Source organism: Onychomys torridus, chromosome 7 (genome assembly GCF_903995425.1).
Source record: "Onychomys torridus chromosome 7, mOncTor1.1, whole genome shotgun sequence".
Taxonomy (NCBI): Eukaryota; Metazoa; Chordata; class Mammalia; order Rodentia; family Cricetidae; genus Onychomys; species Onychomys torridus.
The window spans coordinates 74396786-74412122 of record NC_050449.1 but is presented as its reverse complement, the minus strand read 5'-3'; positions in this window follow the sequence as shown (position 1 = coordinate 74412122).

Below are 15337 nucleotides of genomic sequence, written 5' to 3'. Positions count from 1 at the left end.
CAGATAAAGCCATTTTAGAACACATGATCAGGTTCTTAGCCAGGCTTAGAGTTTTTAGGAGTTCTATCTATATAGGTGATACATGACAAACGACTCTGTTCCAAAGGTGGGAAAACTATGAATCATGGACAAATTTTAGTATGTCACTTAAAAACAAAACCAAACTTTTTGTACAACAGTTTTGCCTAATTATTTACAGGCTTCCAGTGGCTTCTTTTACAAAACAGCACTTTTGTTTAGGTACCATAGGGACCACATGACTGTCAAAAGCTATATGGCACCTCCTCTGATACCTTCATGTTTTACCTCTGCCACAACACATTCACTTCTATATCTTGCATTTAAAACCAGGGACTGAATTTTTATTATCACAGTTCTTTCATCTTGCATAATTAAATAAAAGTTAGATATGTTAGAAAAGTACTTGGTTCACTGTTTTGTAATAAATTCATACAACTTTTGGCCTTTATGGTATTGTTTAGAAATAAATTTGAAAACTGTGTGTTGATTATTCATGATCAAGCTCTGTTTGTTTGTTTGTTTTTGCTAATAAATATGAGATAATTGTGAGTATTAATATTAGGTCACTGAAAATGTATTTCCTAAACTAGGGCTTAAAAGCAAAATTGTTTGCTTCAGGTAAGTAAATTTGTTAACACAATAAATACTGAATTTAATCAATTCCACACCTACATAACTATATTGCATTTAAAAAGACCATCCATAGACATAACAAGATTCTAAACATAATACATTTGTGAGTGGAATGCAGCTCTACAGCCACTGTTTTAAGACACCTGCTCCACAGAATGATTTGAAACTGTAATAATAAAGGTTCAAACATGTATCCTAAATTGCTTTAAAAAAAAGAACTATTTTCCTATGAACTAATGGCTCAAAACCAAACAAACAACTGTAGATAATTTAAAAAGCAATAACAATGTTACTGATGGTGGCTTATGAAGTCAATGTTAAAACCAAAAAATAACTCCATGTATTGATAGGTTAAAAAAACAATAATTAAATAAAGTAACATTGTAAGATGGTAGAAGAGCAGCTGAATCAGAGCAAGGGAAAAAAAGGAAACAGCTCAATGAGATTCACTCAGAGATTCAAAAGTAAGAATGAATATTGCAAAGAGTGAGAAAGTAGTTATTTATGGCATTTGTTTGCTAAGGCTTAAAAGTATTATCTAGAAAAATCTATTAGAACAAAAAATAAATATATTTAGCTTATGTGCTACAAAATGAATCTTTATAAATTAAAGATTTATTTATAATTTTTTAAATTTATTTATACTCTAGAAAAAGTCCATGAAGATTAAAGGTAATAAATTATTACCTTCCAATACTGTATTGCTATTTAAAATAATGTGTGGCTATCTTGTCATGAATGCAAGAAACTGCTGTGGATATCGCTCTGTACAAATAAAATGCTGTTTGGCCAGTGGCTAGGCAGGAAGTATAGGCGGGACAAGAGAGAAGAGAATTCTGGGAAGTAGAAGGTTGGGGGGAGACACCGCCTACTGCTGCCATGAAAAGCAACATGTAAAGACACTGGTAAGCCACACGCCATGTGGCAAAGTATAGATTAACAGAAATGGGTTAATTTAAGATAGAAGAAGTAGATAACAAGCAGCCTGCCATGGCCATACAGTTTATAAGCAATATAAGTTTCTGTGTGCTTTCTTGGTTGGGTCTGAGCGACTGTGGGACTGGCGGGTAAGAGAGATTTGTCCTGACTGTGGGCCAGGCAGGAAAATTCTAACTACAAGAAACAAACAAATAACTAAAACTTTGCTGCTAAGAAGTTTTACAAGAAGACATAAAAATGTGAGAGATTTGTTTTCTTCAAAATTCAAGTCATAATTTTGGGAGAGTTTTTATCTTCTATTTGCAAATTTGCAACCTCCAGATACATAGATAGATAGGTATGGAGATTTAGTCGCTTTGGAGTTCATCAGAATTAATGGATGTGGAACATTTTCCCATGACAGTGAAGAGTGAGGCCACCTTATCCATGAAGAACACTAAAGGGTAATTTGAAGTCTAGATGATTAGCTTTCTGCTTGTAGGTAACAGATTAAACAAACGCTTTCTTTCATTCCTTACTGTACTCCTTGAAATAACAGTAAGAATTTGTTTTATTTTGTTTTTCTTTAATAATAGAGTAGAAAAAGAGGGAATAGAAAGAAAATTTGAAAAAAATTATTCCAAGTAGATGGGTGTTAAGTAAGTTAGCAGTCTCCAAAAGCTGAATGCCAAGCATTCTCTGAGGACTAGGACTGTGCTACAGAAAGTCCAGAAGCCTGGAGCACTGCGGGCATCGAGAGGCCTGTGAAATGCCGTGAAGGCAGAGGTATGTGTAAAGTGCAATAGTTGGCTAAATCTCCTTTCTGAATACATGGGAGGGGTGACCCCAGAACTTTCTCTTCAAGCAGACTGCTCTGGCTAGTTTATTGACAACTCAGCACAAGTTAGAGTTATTTTTGAAGAGTGACTCTCAATTGAGAAAATGCTCCCATAAGATTTGCCTATCTATAAGTCTTAGTGACTGTGATGTGAGTATAGCCAGCCCTTGTGGGTCTTGTCACCCCTGAGCAGGCAGTGATCCTGAGATGTATGAGAATGCATCTGAGCCAGCCATGAAGGACAGGCCAGTATGCAGCTCTCCCCTGTGTCTTCTGCTTCAGTTCCTGCCTCCAGGTTCTTGCCCTGCTTGACATTCTGCCATGATTTCCCTCAGTGGTGGACTGTTACCTGGAAGTGTAAGATGAAATAAATGCTTTCCTATGGTGATATGTTATTTGTACTGAAATGTGATTTTATTTGTATGTTAATAAATAAAGTTGCCTGGGGGTCAGAGCTAATAGCAAGCCATAGCAGAAACTGGGCAGTGGTGGCACCCACCTTTAATCCCGATCACATGACAGGCAGATCTCTTTGTGTTCAAGGATACATCCAGCATGGAGACACATGCCTTTAATCTCAATACCAACCATAGAAGACCTGGAGGTCTGTAAAGACAGGCAGTGATGAGGAGGTCATGTGGTTGGGTTTACAACCAATGAGAAGGGAGAACAGAAAGTCAATAAAAAGACAGACAAACAAAAAGTAGGTCTCTTTCTGAGGGGAAGGACGGCAGCGAAGGGTAAGAAAGGGTTTTTAGTATCAGCTCTCAGCTACTGCTCTGACCTCTTGGGCTTTTAACTCTACATTTGGCTCTGTGTTTCTTATTAAATAAGACTGTTGCATCTACACTGCTCTCCCCAAGTTACTTTTAATAAAGCAATAGAAACTCCAACTAAGACACTGATTGAAGTCTTTCTCAGTCTGGAAACCAATGGCAAAGTCAGAGAAGAGATTCTACCACTTAGTAAACAGAATCCTCAGGGACACTTTGCTGACTTAAGTGTGAACATCTGATATGGCCAGTGCACACATTTCCCAGAATGCTATTTTACACCCTCGAGATGGTAGACCAGAAGAATATGTTCTGAAGAATCTATCTAAAACAACAAAAAGTGATACATTGTGGTGAAAGCAGTATTGAAAACAGCATCACAGGAGAACCAAGCTCTACAGCTTTAGGACTTTTGTTGTAGATAAAGAATTAACCTTTCTTCTCTGCATGTAGAATGCTATAAGATTTATACTTTTCTTGGAAAAAATGGGGGAAAAACACATTCTTTCTCAGGAACCTATTTTGAAAAGACAAGGCCTACATGAAATCCACAAGGACACTCTTGCATAGAAATCTTGCTCAGCTTCCCTTGTATTTTTCTTGCAAGTAAAGAATGTCTGTGAAAATCTCCGATCATAAGAATAGGAGCCAAAGCAAACAAACAAGCAGATGAGCAAATAAAGAAAAGAATATATTTAGAAAAGTATTATTTCTAAAAAATGTGCATCCATGAGACAAGAAGGCACTTTGATAGATGAGTATTTCTGCAAAAAGAATTTTGGAAAGACATAAATGTGTTTGCTGAAATGAAGAAGCAAAATGATTGGCAGATAAATCAGGATATTGTTCTGGGATCAGTTAAAAGGAGAAAAATGAATTGTAGTGAAAAGAATTATTAGAATTCTAGAAAAAATAAAGTGATGAAAGGAATCATGAAGGAAATAGACCAAGATCAAGATCAGGAAATGATACATCAAAGATCTAAGACAGTGGAGAAAAACAGTCTCCCACATAGAAGAAAAATGATATCAGGTTCGCTCAAAAGAATTAATAACCCAGAATAATGTAGTAGTGAGATTAGGAGCCAAAATGGATGTGATAAAATCTTTAACTTTTTAAATGAATGAAGATTACTTCCATGTTGGCATTTTGTCCTGCACAGAATTTATACAAAAATTCCAGAGTGGCAGAGAACTCGCTTTCAGACATATGTCCACTAGAATCTTATCTTCAATGAACTTTTTCTAAGAAAGAAACTCAAAGAATAAAACAAACAAAAAGAATTAATAGAACTCAGAACACAGGATATTCAAGGAACAAAATAGATTAAGAGTTGGTTGTGAAGGGGGATTCCATGGTGGCAGTCTTGCAGCTGACCTGGGAGGGTGCTAGGCCTTAAAGAAGTAAGTCCTGTGTCTGGGAAAGATGTCTAGAACAGAGGGAAATGACTGAAATACCATGGTTTTTAGAAGCTCTGAAAGGCAATTGAAGTACACTTAAGTCATGGGAAGATTTTGAAGTCATAAGTCATACCACACAGAGGTGCTACCAAATTAACTTCAAGGCAGAAAATGTAGGAAAACAAGACTGATGTCTTACTCTACATGGTTCTACAGATTAACTTTACACAAACAAAAATGTATAAAAGAAAAATAATTTGACCAGTATCTTGAAAACTTGGGAAACACGAGGAGAAGGGGTCTTCCTCGCACGAGTTAGACCAGTAATCTCTCCCCTGGATTACTTTTTGTTGCTGCAATAAGATCCTGTCGAAACCTATTGGGGAGATGGAAATGATTCTTTACCTTAAACTGCTACGTCACAGTCAGCTATTGGTTTCCTCTTTCCAGGTGACTCCAGTTTGTGACAAGTTGGCAAAAACTAACCAGAAGTGTCAGATAAGTACCCGGCTCAGAGATGAAGGTAATGCTAAAAGAAATTTCCAGAGCAGTTGCAGGAGCCTGCACATGAGAAAACGAGAAGAAATTGAGATGCTATTGATCAGAGAGAAAACAGCGTTTTAGTAAGACAAAAGCTAAAGCGGTGTCTAAAGCAGGTCAGAATTACAGGAAGATGATTGAAATACAAACATCAGGTATGTGACAGAAGGACTAAAGTCACGTGAGTGAAATGCCTGTCTGAAAACAGTCACATAGTTTTACTAAAGCCATTAGGAAGGTGTGTGTATTTAATGATAAGATTTCATTTCCTGAGACTAACCTTTTAAATTACAACAATTCATTTAAGGTTCACTTTGAAAATTTATGTAGAAAGTTATAGCTTAGTTATTTTTACCAAGCACAATATGCATGCACACACACACACACACGGAGAGAGGAAGAGGAAGAGAGATAGAGAGAGAGAAAGACATACATTAAAATTCTGACACAATATCCTCAATGGAGAAGATTTACTAAGTAAATGAAAGGAAAATGTTATTATATGATATAGATATGATAGGATGAAAGAGTAGATTATTGAATTTACTATTAAAGAGCAACAACTTGTTTAAAATTGTTATAGATTTTAGTTTATTACAAATTTAAAGTTAATTTTGTTATACTGTATATGTATTTCTACTCTTGTTTAAGATATTATGTTTATGCAGCTCATTTAAAATTGTATTGTATAATTAAGAAATACAAATTATTAGTCATCTATGATAATCAAACTTAGTTATATTAGTTAAGTTTTCTAGGTGTACATAGATATATTTCAATTAGGTAGGTAATTTTCAAACACTTCAAATGCCTACAGAATATGACATTCAAAATGTTTTAAAAACTTAGACTTTTCTGAGCTATGAAATACATCTGCTCCTGGTAGCACCAATTACTTCAATGAAGATGATGGGCATCGAAGACACTCCATATGAAGTTTATCTTCTTCTTGGCAAAAATAGCCATTTGGGCAAGAAAATGTTCCTGCCCTGGACTGTTTGACAAAATGTTATATTGACTAGACATGCAGGACCCATGGAAAAATGACCACTAAATTTTGCCAAAACATGGTAAGATGGTCCTTCAGAAGAGACTAACAGACATTCTGCAGGACACAGGAAGAAGAAACTAAAAAGTTCTAGGCCTATAAGCTGAAGATGGATGCCTCAACATTGCAGAGGAACTTTGAGTGATTGTCCAGGCAGCCAGCTGTCTCTATCATTATAGAATTTTGGAATTTGCTTACATTGTACTTCCTATTAACTTGGGTTATACTATGTCCTTCCAGGGTCTTTGATGTAGTTGAAGATTAAACAGTTAAAATTACAATTTTCCTTGGCTATGACAAAAGATAAATTAGATATGAAACTTTAGACTTACAAATGTAAAATAGATGATAGAATATTTTCTTTAATTTTTCCAAATACAAATAGACTAGATATTATAACTGTAATTCTTGCTTGATAACTGTTCTATTATATGTAATATTACTATGTTAAAGTTAAAATCTTTCTTTTTGATTGGACAGAAAAGGGGAAGTGCTATGGGATGTCTTTCTGTACGCTGTGAATATGTATTGCTATGCTTGGCTAATAAAGAAGCTGTTCTGGCCTATGGCAGCTCAGGTTATAGCCAGGCAGAAAATTCAGGAGAGAGACAGGAAGAGGAAGGGCAAGGTCAGGGTCACCAGCCAAACACAGAGGAAGGAAGATGACAAGGCAGAACTGAGAAAAGGTACCAAGCCACGTGCTAAACACTAATAAGAATTATGGATTAATTTAAAATATAAGAGCTGCACAGAGAAACCCTATCTCGAAAAACCAAATATATATATATATACAAAAGAGGCCTGCCATAGACTATACAGCTTGTAAATAATATTAAGCCACTGAGTGATTATTTTATAAGCAGCTGAGGGACTGCAGGTGAGAGATATTTGTCCTGACTGTGGGCCAGGCAGGACACAGGAAAACTTCTGACAACAATTATATGACTTTTTTTTTTAAATAAAATAAGATATAGTAAAGCTACAAAATAATCAACAAAATATAAAACTATATTTTCTTGAAGATATTATACCTTAAAACTTGATAAATTATCAGTTCCAAAATCAGTATACAGCAAGCAATGAATTTTACATAATCAATTGGATTTAACATGAAAAAAATATGATTCCATTAGTCACAAAAATATAAATTACCAGGAAAAAAACTGTTACTATAAACATCTAAAACCTTTATAAAGAAAATATTTAAGTACTCCTAAAAGGCAGGGGAAAATTCTTGAATAAGTAAAAATTAGTAGCATGCTTTTCCCATTAGAAAGTTTCAGCAATATTTATGCCACTATTCCTAAAGTATATTTTTATAATTTTATTAATTCTTAGAGAATTTCATGCAATGTATCTTGATGATCCCCCCAAATCCTGCCACATCCACCTCTCCTTCCTCACTTCATGTCTTCATTTGTTTTAAAACAAGATACAGTTTTGCAACAGCAGTCTTGATCCTCTTGTTTTTACAATCTTCCCACTCCATCTTCCAAGATGTTCCCTAACTCTTAAGTGGAGTGTTGTCTTGTATATGTATTAATTGGATGTGGATACCCAGCAGTAGGTAGATCTCTATATTTTGACAAGTTGTTTCTTGTAATGTTCTCCATTTGTCCCCCTCCACCACCAAAAAAAAAAAAAAAAAAAAAAAGAGAAGCTTCTCTGATGAGGGATGAGAGCTACACTTATCTATGGATATAAAGGTGATATTTAGAGTGCACCTACAGATTATACTGGTTTCGGGAATTGGCAGTACTAGGTTCTGATCTAGGTTCCAAGGCCTCACCAACTACAGGTTATTGACAAAATTTACAGTGCCAGGCATTGTTGCTTGGTCCTAATGGGCCCTCAGGGGATGGGGTAAGAAGGTGTAGCATCAATGACACAGTCACCTGGAGTCAGATGAAAGCCAAAGAGCAGACTCATTTATTCAGTCATGGGGAAAGCCATATATACCCACCTCCCATCACCCAGGCTGCTTCCCAATCCAGTGATATTGCATGTTCACCCCTCATTGGTTGGGCACAATCAGAACCCCTGACAGCCCTTATTGCTAGATTCTCAGGTAGGCTCCAGGTTGGCTCATAACGAAATACATTATGTGCATGCCTTGGCAACTATTTGAGTCTATCTTCCTGTAAGGCATGAATTCCCTTCCTCCTATTCAGTGGGCCTTAATTTTAAATAGGTGGCTGTTAGTTACCTCCAGAATATAAGTGCCACTACTGCACATTGCAAGACATCTTGCCAGAGTGGACATTATTGTAGCTTTTTAGTATTTCAGTTGGATAGGCCTACTCATTGCTTTACTCTTTCTGAATACTTGGCCACCATTTGCATGGCTCTTTCTGAAGGCTAGTCTTCAGCAAATAGGACTAGTTTCCAGGTAAGATCCAGGTAGAGTCCTCAAAATTATGTGTCCAGTATGTATGGTATCTATAGCAATAGGGCCTTACCTTCTTTTCTAAGAAGCAGCAAGGGCCATACCAATAGCCTGTATTGTTTCAAGGGGTATCTTTGACTGCTCTGACCAGCAACTTGAAAGTTTCCTATGACTAGCACTGGAATTTTTGGTAAGCAATGTGTTTTTTTGTTTGTTTGCTTGCTTTTTTGAGGGGAGGAGACCATTGTTAACCCCAATTCATATAACTTCAATTAATACAAACATATACATATGTTCATATATTAAATGTAATTTTAAATAGCCATAAATTAATATAAGTCCTTATGGCTTATCCTAACATCCATAATTTATTTATCCCTCTTCCTTTCCTCTTCCTCATGTTGCCCACAATCTTCCCTCCCCAGGAAAATCTTCCCCACCCATTTAATTGTGTCCTAGAATTTCCCCTTTTTCACTTTTGTTTTAACTTCAGGTTCACATCTCCCCAGAAATAATTTCACACAGCATTCAAACCTGTGAAAAGGTTCCTAACATCATTTGGCACAAGAAAAGATGCAAATGTGATTCCATTCTCACAATAATATTAGCAAAGTCAAATCTTGTTTTGTTTTTTGACACAGGGTTTCTCTGTGCAGCTTTGCACCTTTCCTGGAACTCACTCTGTAGACCAGCCTGGCCTTGAACTCACAAAGATCTGCCTGCCTCTACCTCCCAAGTGCTGGGATTAAAGGCGTGCGCCACCACTACCCAGCAGCAAAGTCAAATCTTGATACTATTAGAATGATGGTGAGTCAGAAAAAAAAGCATACAATTTCATATATTTCGAAAGATTCTAAAAATAAACTGTTTTGCATAGAAGGTGATTTGGTCAGAACTACAACTATAGTTGTATTGCATCTTTACACAAAGACTTCATTTCTGTTAAGATAGTTGGTTATTGCAATTTTTGTGATAATTTTTGTATGTACAGGTTTTCTTAGTGTAATTGTCTGTGAAAACAGAAAACTCCATCAATAGAGTACTAGTTAAATAAATCATACCCACCCATAAAATGGACTAGGAGGACCTAAAGATATGTGAACTTCTGAACACTGGCCTAGCATGCCTGGGGCGCTGGGTTAAAAGATGCAAGACAAAACAAAAACAGCAGCAAAAAAACTCACAAAGTTGTTCATAAATTAAAATGAATGCTTTTCTGGGTATATTGTTGTATGTCAAACATTCCTATTGAAGTCATTCTTTTTATGCAAGAAAACAACCCTCTGGAATGATATGCATAAAACAACTATTAGTTTTTATTAGTTTGAGGAGTTGACATGCGATCTAAGAAGATTTCAAACAAAAACAAGAAGAAAAATCTTCACTGAATACCCTTGAGTGTCCTGGAGTGTCTATCAGTGTCAATTAAAATGTTCTATTTAAATTTTGAAACATAATTTTAAAATTTATCCAGAAACTTATAAAGTGCAGACAAAAGGCTAAAAGTTGTCCTCCCCAATTAAATGTTAAAAATAATCATTAAAATGTTGATGTGTGACAGTACTAGAAGCATTGGGCACAAATTCTAGAAGCATATCTACATGTATCGAACGTGTGGTATATGGTAACACCACTACAGAAAGTATAGATTATTTAACACATGATAATGGCACCATTTAAGAGAGGAAAGAAAAACTTACTTTCTTATCCCATGCCATATTTTCAATGAAATTAAAAAGAAAAAGAAAATGTAATTTTTTTTTTTGCCAGAAGAATTCTAAATATTGTGTGTGACCATAGCATTTGGAATCAATATCCAAGTGTGGTTCAAATGTTCTGTAAAGAGGTAAAATTAGAGCATTCTCAGGGAAGAGAGCCACCAGACCTAGCTCAATCTCAATGGCCCATAAAATCCCAGTTATTTCAAAGCTCTCCTCCATAGGCAGTTAAGCACAAGCTTCTCTGGCTTATGCTGCAACCTACTTTCTTCACACAGACACACAAATCACAGCTCTTCTCTGTTGTCGTCTTAAACTGACTAGCAAGGATAGTTTTGATTATCCCCTTTAGGTTTGAAGTAATGTGTTTTGTAATTGGCCCATCCTCCTGAATCTCTTGTTGATAGTCTGGTTATTTTCCTAACAAGGAACGCTATTTTCACTGGAACTCTAGACTTAGTCTCAACAGGAAATGGTCTTCCCTGGACTCTTCTTCCATAATTAATATTTTTCATGAATTTGTACTGAGGTTATCAATTTGCTTTGCAAGTAGGAAACATAATTTGAAAATATAAGATTATACTTCTCATGGGCATTCTTTATGTTCTTTTCTACTCTTCCCTTTCTCTGTATCAAAGATTTTATTCATGACATTTAAAAGTGTGGCAATTATACAGAGAGATAAAATTTTCAAATAACATTTCTGAAAATATTTTGAGTATTTCTATTTTGTGTTTGTTTTATTCGTTGTTTTAATAAAGCTAGGAGATATCAAAAAATTCAAATATATTAGTGTTCAATCTTTGTATTACTTGCTTTGTGTGGTATCATAAACACATGACTTCAGCTGTCCTGGTTTGATTCCTATGTATAAACTAGGGATACCAGCACCTGACTCATTACATTGTTAGGAGGATTAGTTAAAATTCACCATGATCTAACCCACTGATGCTAACAGTAAATGTTAATTATTCGTCCTGGCTTTTACATAACTTAACATTTGGGCAGGTATGAATGCTGACTTCCCCTGGAAGGATAATGTGTAGTGAATTGCAAGCCAGTCTCAGTGTAAACACCTGTCTGTAAGCATACTAGGCTTGTTATCCTCCCTCTGAAACAGATTGTCAGTGTAAGTTTATTCTCAATACTAAGAAGTGATATTTCTCTCAAGCTGTAATTCCATGGAGTGCTTTCAGACAAAGAAAGTAAGCCCTTTGGAACCATCCCCACAGTCCAGAAGCCCCACAGCAAAGGATACAGCTGCTTGTAGTGAGTGGGGAGAGGGAAGGGGGTGTAGAATCTCTCAGAGGTTAACCTGAGGAGATTGGTTAGAGACAGACAGGAAGAATAAGATATGGATCACAAAAAACAAACTCACTCAAATGATAAATTCTGCCTCTTTCTTGGGAATGCACCAAAGGAGCTTTAAGCCAAGCTTCCAAGTGAGCATAGAAGCATGGCAGCTTTCCATGCACTGCTCTAGCACCCAGAGAGATTTGCTTCAGGATTGCAGTATGCACATGTGCTCTTCTTGAAGCCCCACACTAGCCTCAGTAAGTCACCTACGAAAATGCTGGTTGAGTGCATCTCTGACGACAAAGCAGAGTCATTTGGAGGGACTTAGCCCTAAACACAGACATGAACACATAAAAATATATGACACTGCTGTGGGATGTTCTGTATGTTAAATGTGTTGCTCTGTTTGGTTAATAAATAAAATACTGATTGGCAAGTAGCCAGAGAGGAAATAGAGGCAGGACAAGGAGAGAAGAGAATTCTGGGAAGTGGAAGGCTGAGGAGAGAGACTCGGCCAGCCGCCACCATGACAAGTGAGATGTAAGGTACTGGTAAGCCATGAGCCACGCGGCAAAGTATAGATTAATAGAAACAGGTTAAGATATAAGAACAGTTAGCAAGAAGCCTGCCACGGCCATACAGTTTGTAAGTAATACAAGTCTCTGTGTGTTTACTCAGTTGGGTCTGAGCAGCTGCAGGACTGGCGGATGAGAGAGATTTGTCCAGACCTGAGCCAGGAAGGACCAGGAAAACTCTAGCTACATGACACCTGCACCACTCAGCAAGTTACTTCGTCTTGCCTATCTAAATTCATACTAAACAGTATCTGCACATGAGTGAGGCCATGTAGCTCAATGGGAATCATGAACTCCTAGATGGTTTGCAAAAATCAATGGCACAAAGCCCCCAGAAAATCACCTTGGAAGATGAAGAAACAGATCAGTTAGTAATATTCAGGCCAGTATGCTTCAAAAGTGTCATGGTGATTGTTCCCAGGCATCACCTGGGAAGCTTACTGCAGAAGAGCTGCAAGGAGAACAGCTATGCTGTGCAAAACAGCAGCAGCAGCAGCAGCAGCAGCAGTTTGATGCACTGACCAGCTTCACAACCATGCATGAGGCTGACAACATGGTCTGGATCAGTTGGGGGTAATTTGGGGATGCTATGAGTAAAAAAGACATGCTTCAGGAATGTGACCATGTTGTGTAGCAGGTTCTACGGAACTAAAGCATTCCTTGGGGTCTGTAGGTGGGCAGGAGGCTCATGAGACAATGGAGGTAAACAGATTTCACCTACTAGGAAAGCTGAAACTTGACAGTTCTCTCCCCAGTTTGCTGAACCAGGAAACAACCTTGGGGGTGGGGAGACTGTGATCCACAAAGTTGTGGAGAGTTTCCCAGACTTGTAGAGCTGCCTGCAAGGAATTCAGAGTTCCAGGGGTACAGCTTTCCTGAGTTGTGACAACTGTTGGGGCAGCTTTTCAGTGATAAAGCTGCTTCTGAGTCATCCCTGCTCTTTTATGCAATGCCAATAAAATCTATTGGCTTACTAAGTTTGAATTTGGTGCAATTGTAACTTTAGTCTGTGATCTAAACTCTCTCTCTCTCTCTCTCTCTCTCTCTCTCTCTCTCTCTCTCTTTCTCTCTCTCTCTGTGCATGTGTGTGTGTGTGTGTGTGTGTGTGTGTGTGTTACATCTCCCTAAGAAAAGTCTCTCACACAAGAATCAATGACTAGACAATCATTAGAAATAGTTACACAAAACACAGTAAAATATAAAAATCATACTCATATTTTTAAATACTATATGAGTATCACATAAGATCCATTTGGGTAATAGATTGCAGAAGGATAACATTCTTCAATTTCAAATAAAATAATAAGGAAGTGAAAAAGTGAATTGTGGAATTATAGTGTGTTTATCTGTCTACTATTCAACCAGAGGTTTAGAAGTTAAAAAATTTACAATAGGATTAAAATGGCTATTCTGATCTACTTGTTTCTCCATAGAACCTTTAGTGTTCATCGATATCCACAAAGTAACTTGTGGAGATTTTTGCTTAGCTCCTGTTCGACCTGCAGACCAAGTTTAGAAAAACTGATACATTGATTAGGGAGTGTTCCTTTTCATAAACATAGAACATCTCTCCATTTATTTGTCTTTGTCATGTATCTGTTTTTACCTTTATTGAGATGTTTTGTGTGGCAATTTCCTCCAAGATAAAATATTCTATCATGCAATAAAGATCCTTAAGTTCAGAAGTACACAACTCAAAATCTCAAGAAGTAAAAAACTTGGCCAGATTCCCCAAGCTTCAACTTCCCCCAGTGTGTATATAAGCATTAAGAACTGCAAAGGACAATCAGACCTGCTAAGCTGCCTAAGAGAGGCTCAGACCAGCTGAACCACTTGGAAGAGGCAGAGACCAGATGAGCTGCCTAAAAGAGTTTCACACCAACTGAATAACGTGAAAAGGATAGGACAATCTCCAAGTTGTTGAACTGCCTGCAAGTTGTATAGTCCCCTCCAGGTCTCTAGGTTACATGAGCTGACAACCATGCTGAGATGGTCTTTTTCTAATTCAGTTGTGTTTGAGGCATTCTTGTCCTGTAAGTAACTCCTCATCCATACTCCTGAATGTCATCTGGATAAACCCAGGTTTCACCAAGTTGGACTTTGGTGGTTTCTATACTTTGATCTCTCACCAGTTCCTTGTATGATAAGTGTTGTAGAAAATTATTTTAAGAGATTTGCATTGGTTTATGCTGTGGAACATTTGTTTAATGATGCAAAGATATGTTGGATTCATTTATGTTGCTGTGTTACTATGCCTGTCTAAAACACCTAATGGTCTAAAAAAGAGCTGAATAGCAAATAGTAAGGCAGGAAAAAGGAAAGATGGGACTGGCAGGCAGAGAGAATAAAAAGAGAGAAATCTGGGAGAAAGGAGGAGAAAGTGCAAAAGGATGAGGACTCCAGGAGCCAGTCACCCCTACTTGCTACATAGCAAGCCACCCAGTAAGAAGTAATGAAAGGTATACAGAAATAGAGAAAGGTAAAAGTCTAGAGGCAAAAGATACATAAGATATTTTAAAGCTAAGAAAATCTGGCTAGAAACAAGCCAAGCTAAAGGCCTGGCATTTATAATTAAGAATAAGCTTCCATGTGTGATTTACTTGGGAGTTGGGTGGCAGGTACCACAAAAGAACAAAAACAAACAACTGTAAATGAGTATATTTCTCTTCCCTAGATTAGGACACAGAACAAGCTAAAATTCATATTCTGTTTAGACTATTGACTTAGACTGTATAAATAATATGTTGGTATAGTTATAAAATTATAAACATGTCAAAATATCATAATCTAATTGTTAAACATTTTATCATGTCAAAAGAAGGCTTAAGCCACATTAACAATCACTCTATTTTCTTCCACACATATAATCTATAGGCAACCTCGAATAAATATATATATATCCAACTTTTTAAAATGTAGGTTCTGTGGGTTAAACTCAGATCTTTGTGCTTATGAAGAAAGCATTTTACTGGCTGAGTTTTCTAAAAAGATCAATTATGAATTTTTGTCTGTTTCTCTATGCCTCATCTATTGTCTTCTTTTCCACTATACAAATAACTTCTAAATGAATATTTTACATCAAATAGTCACTTCCGCAGTAATTTTTAAATACAGGCAACATTATCTTTTGAAACTATTTTTATTGGTTATTCTGTGGCTCACAGTACAGATCTCAACTTGTAAACATCTAC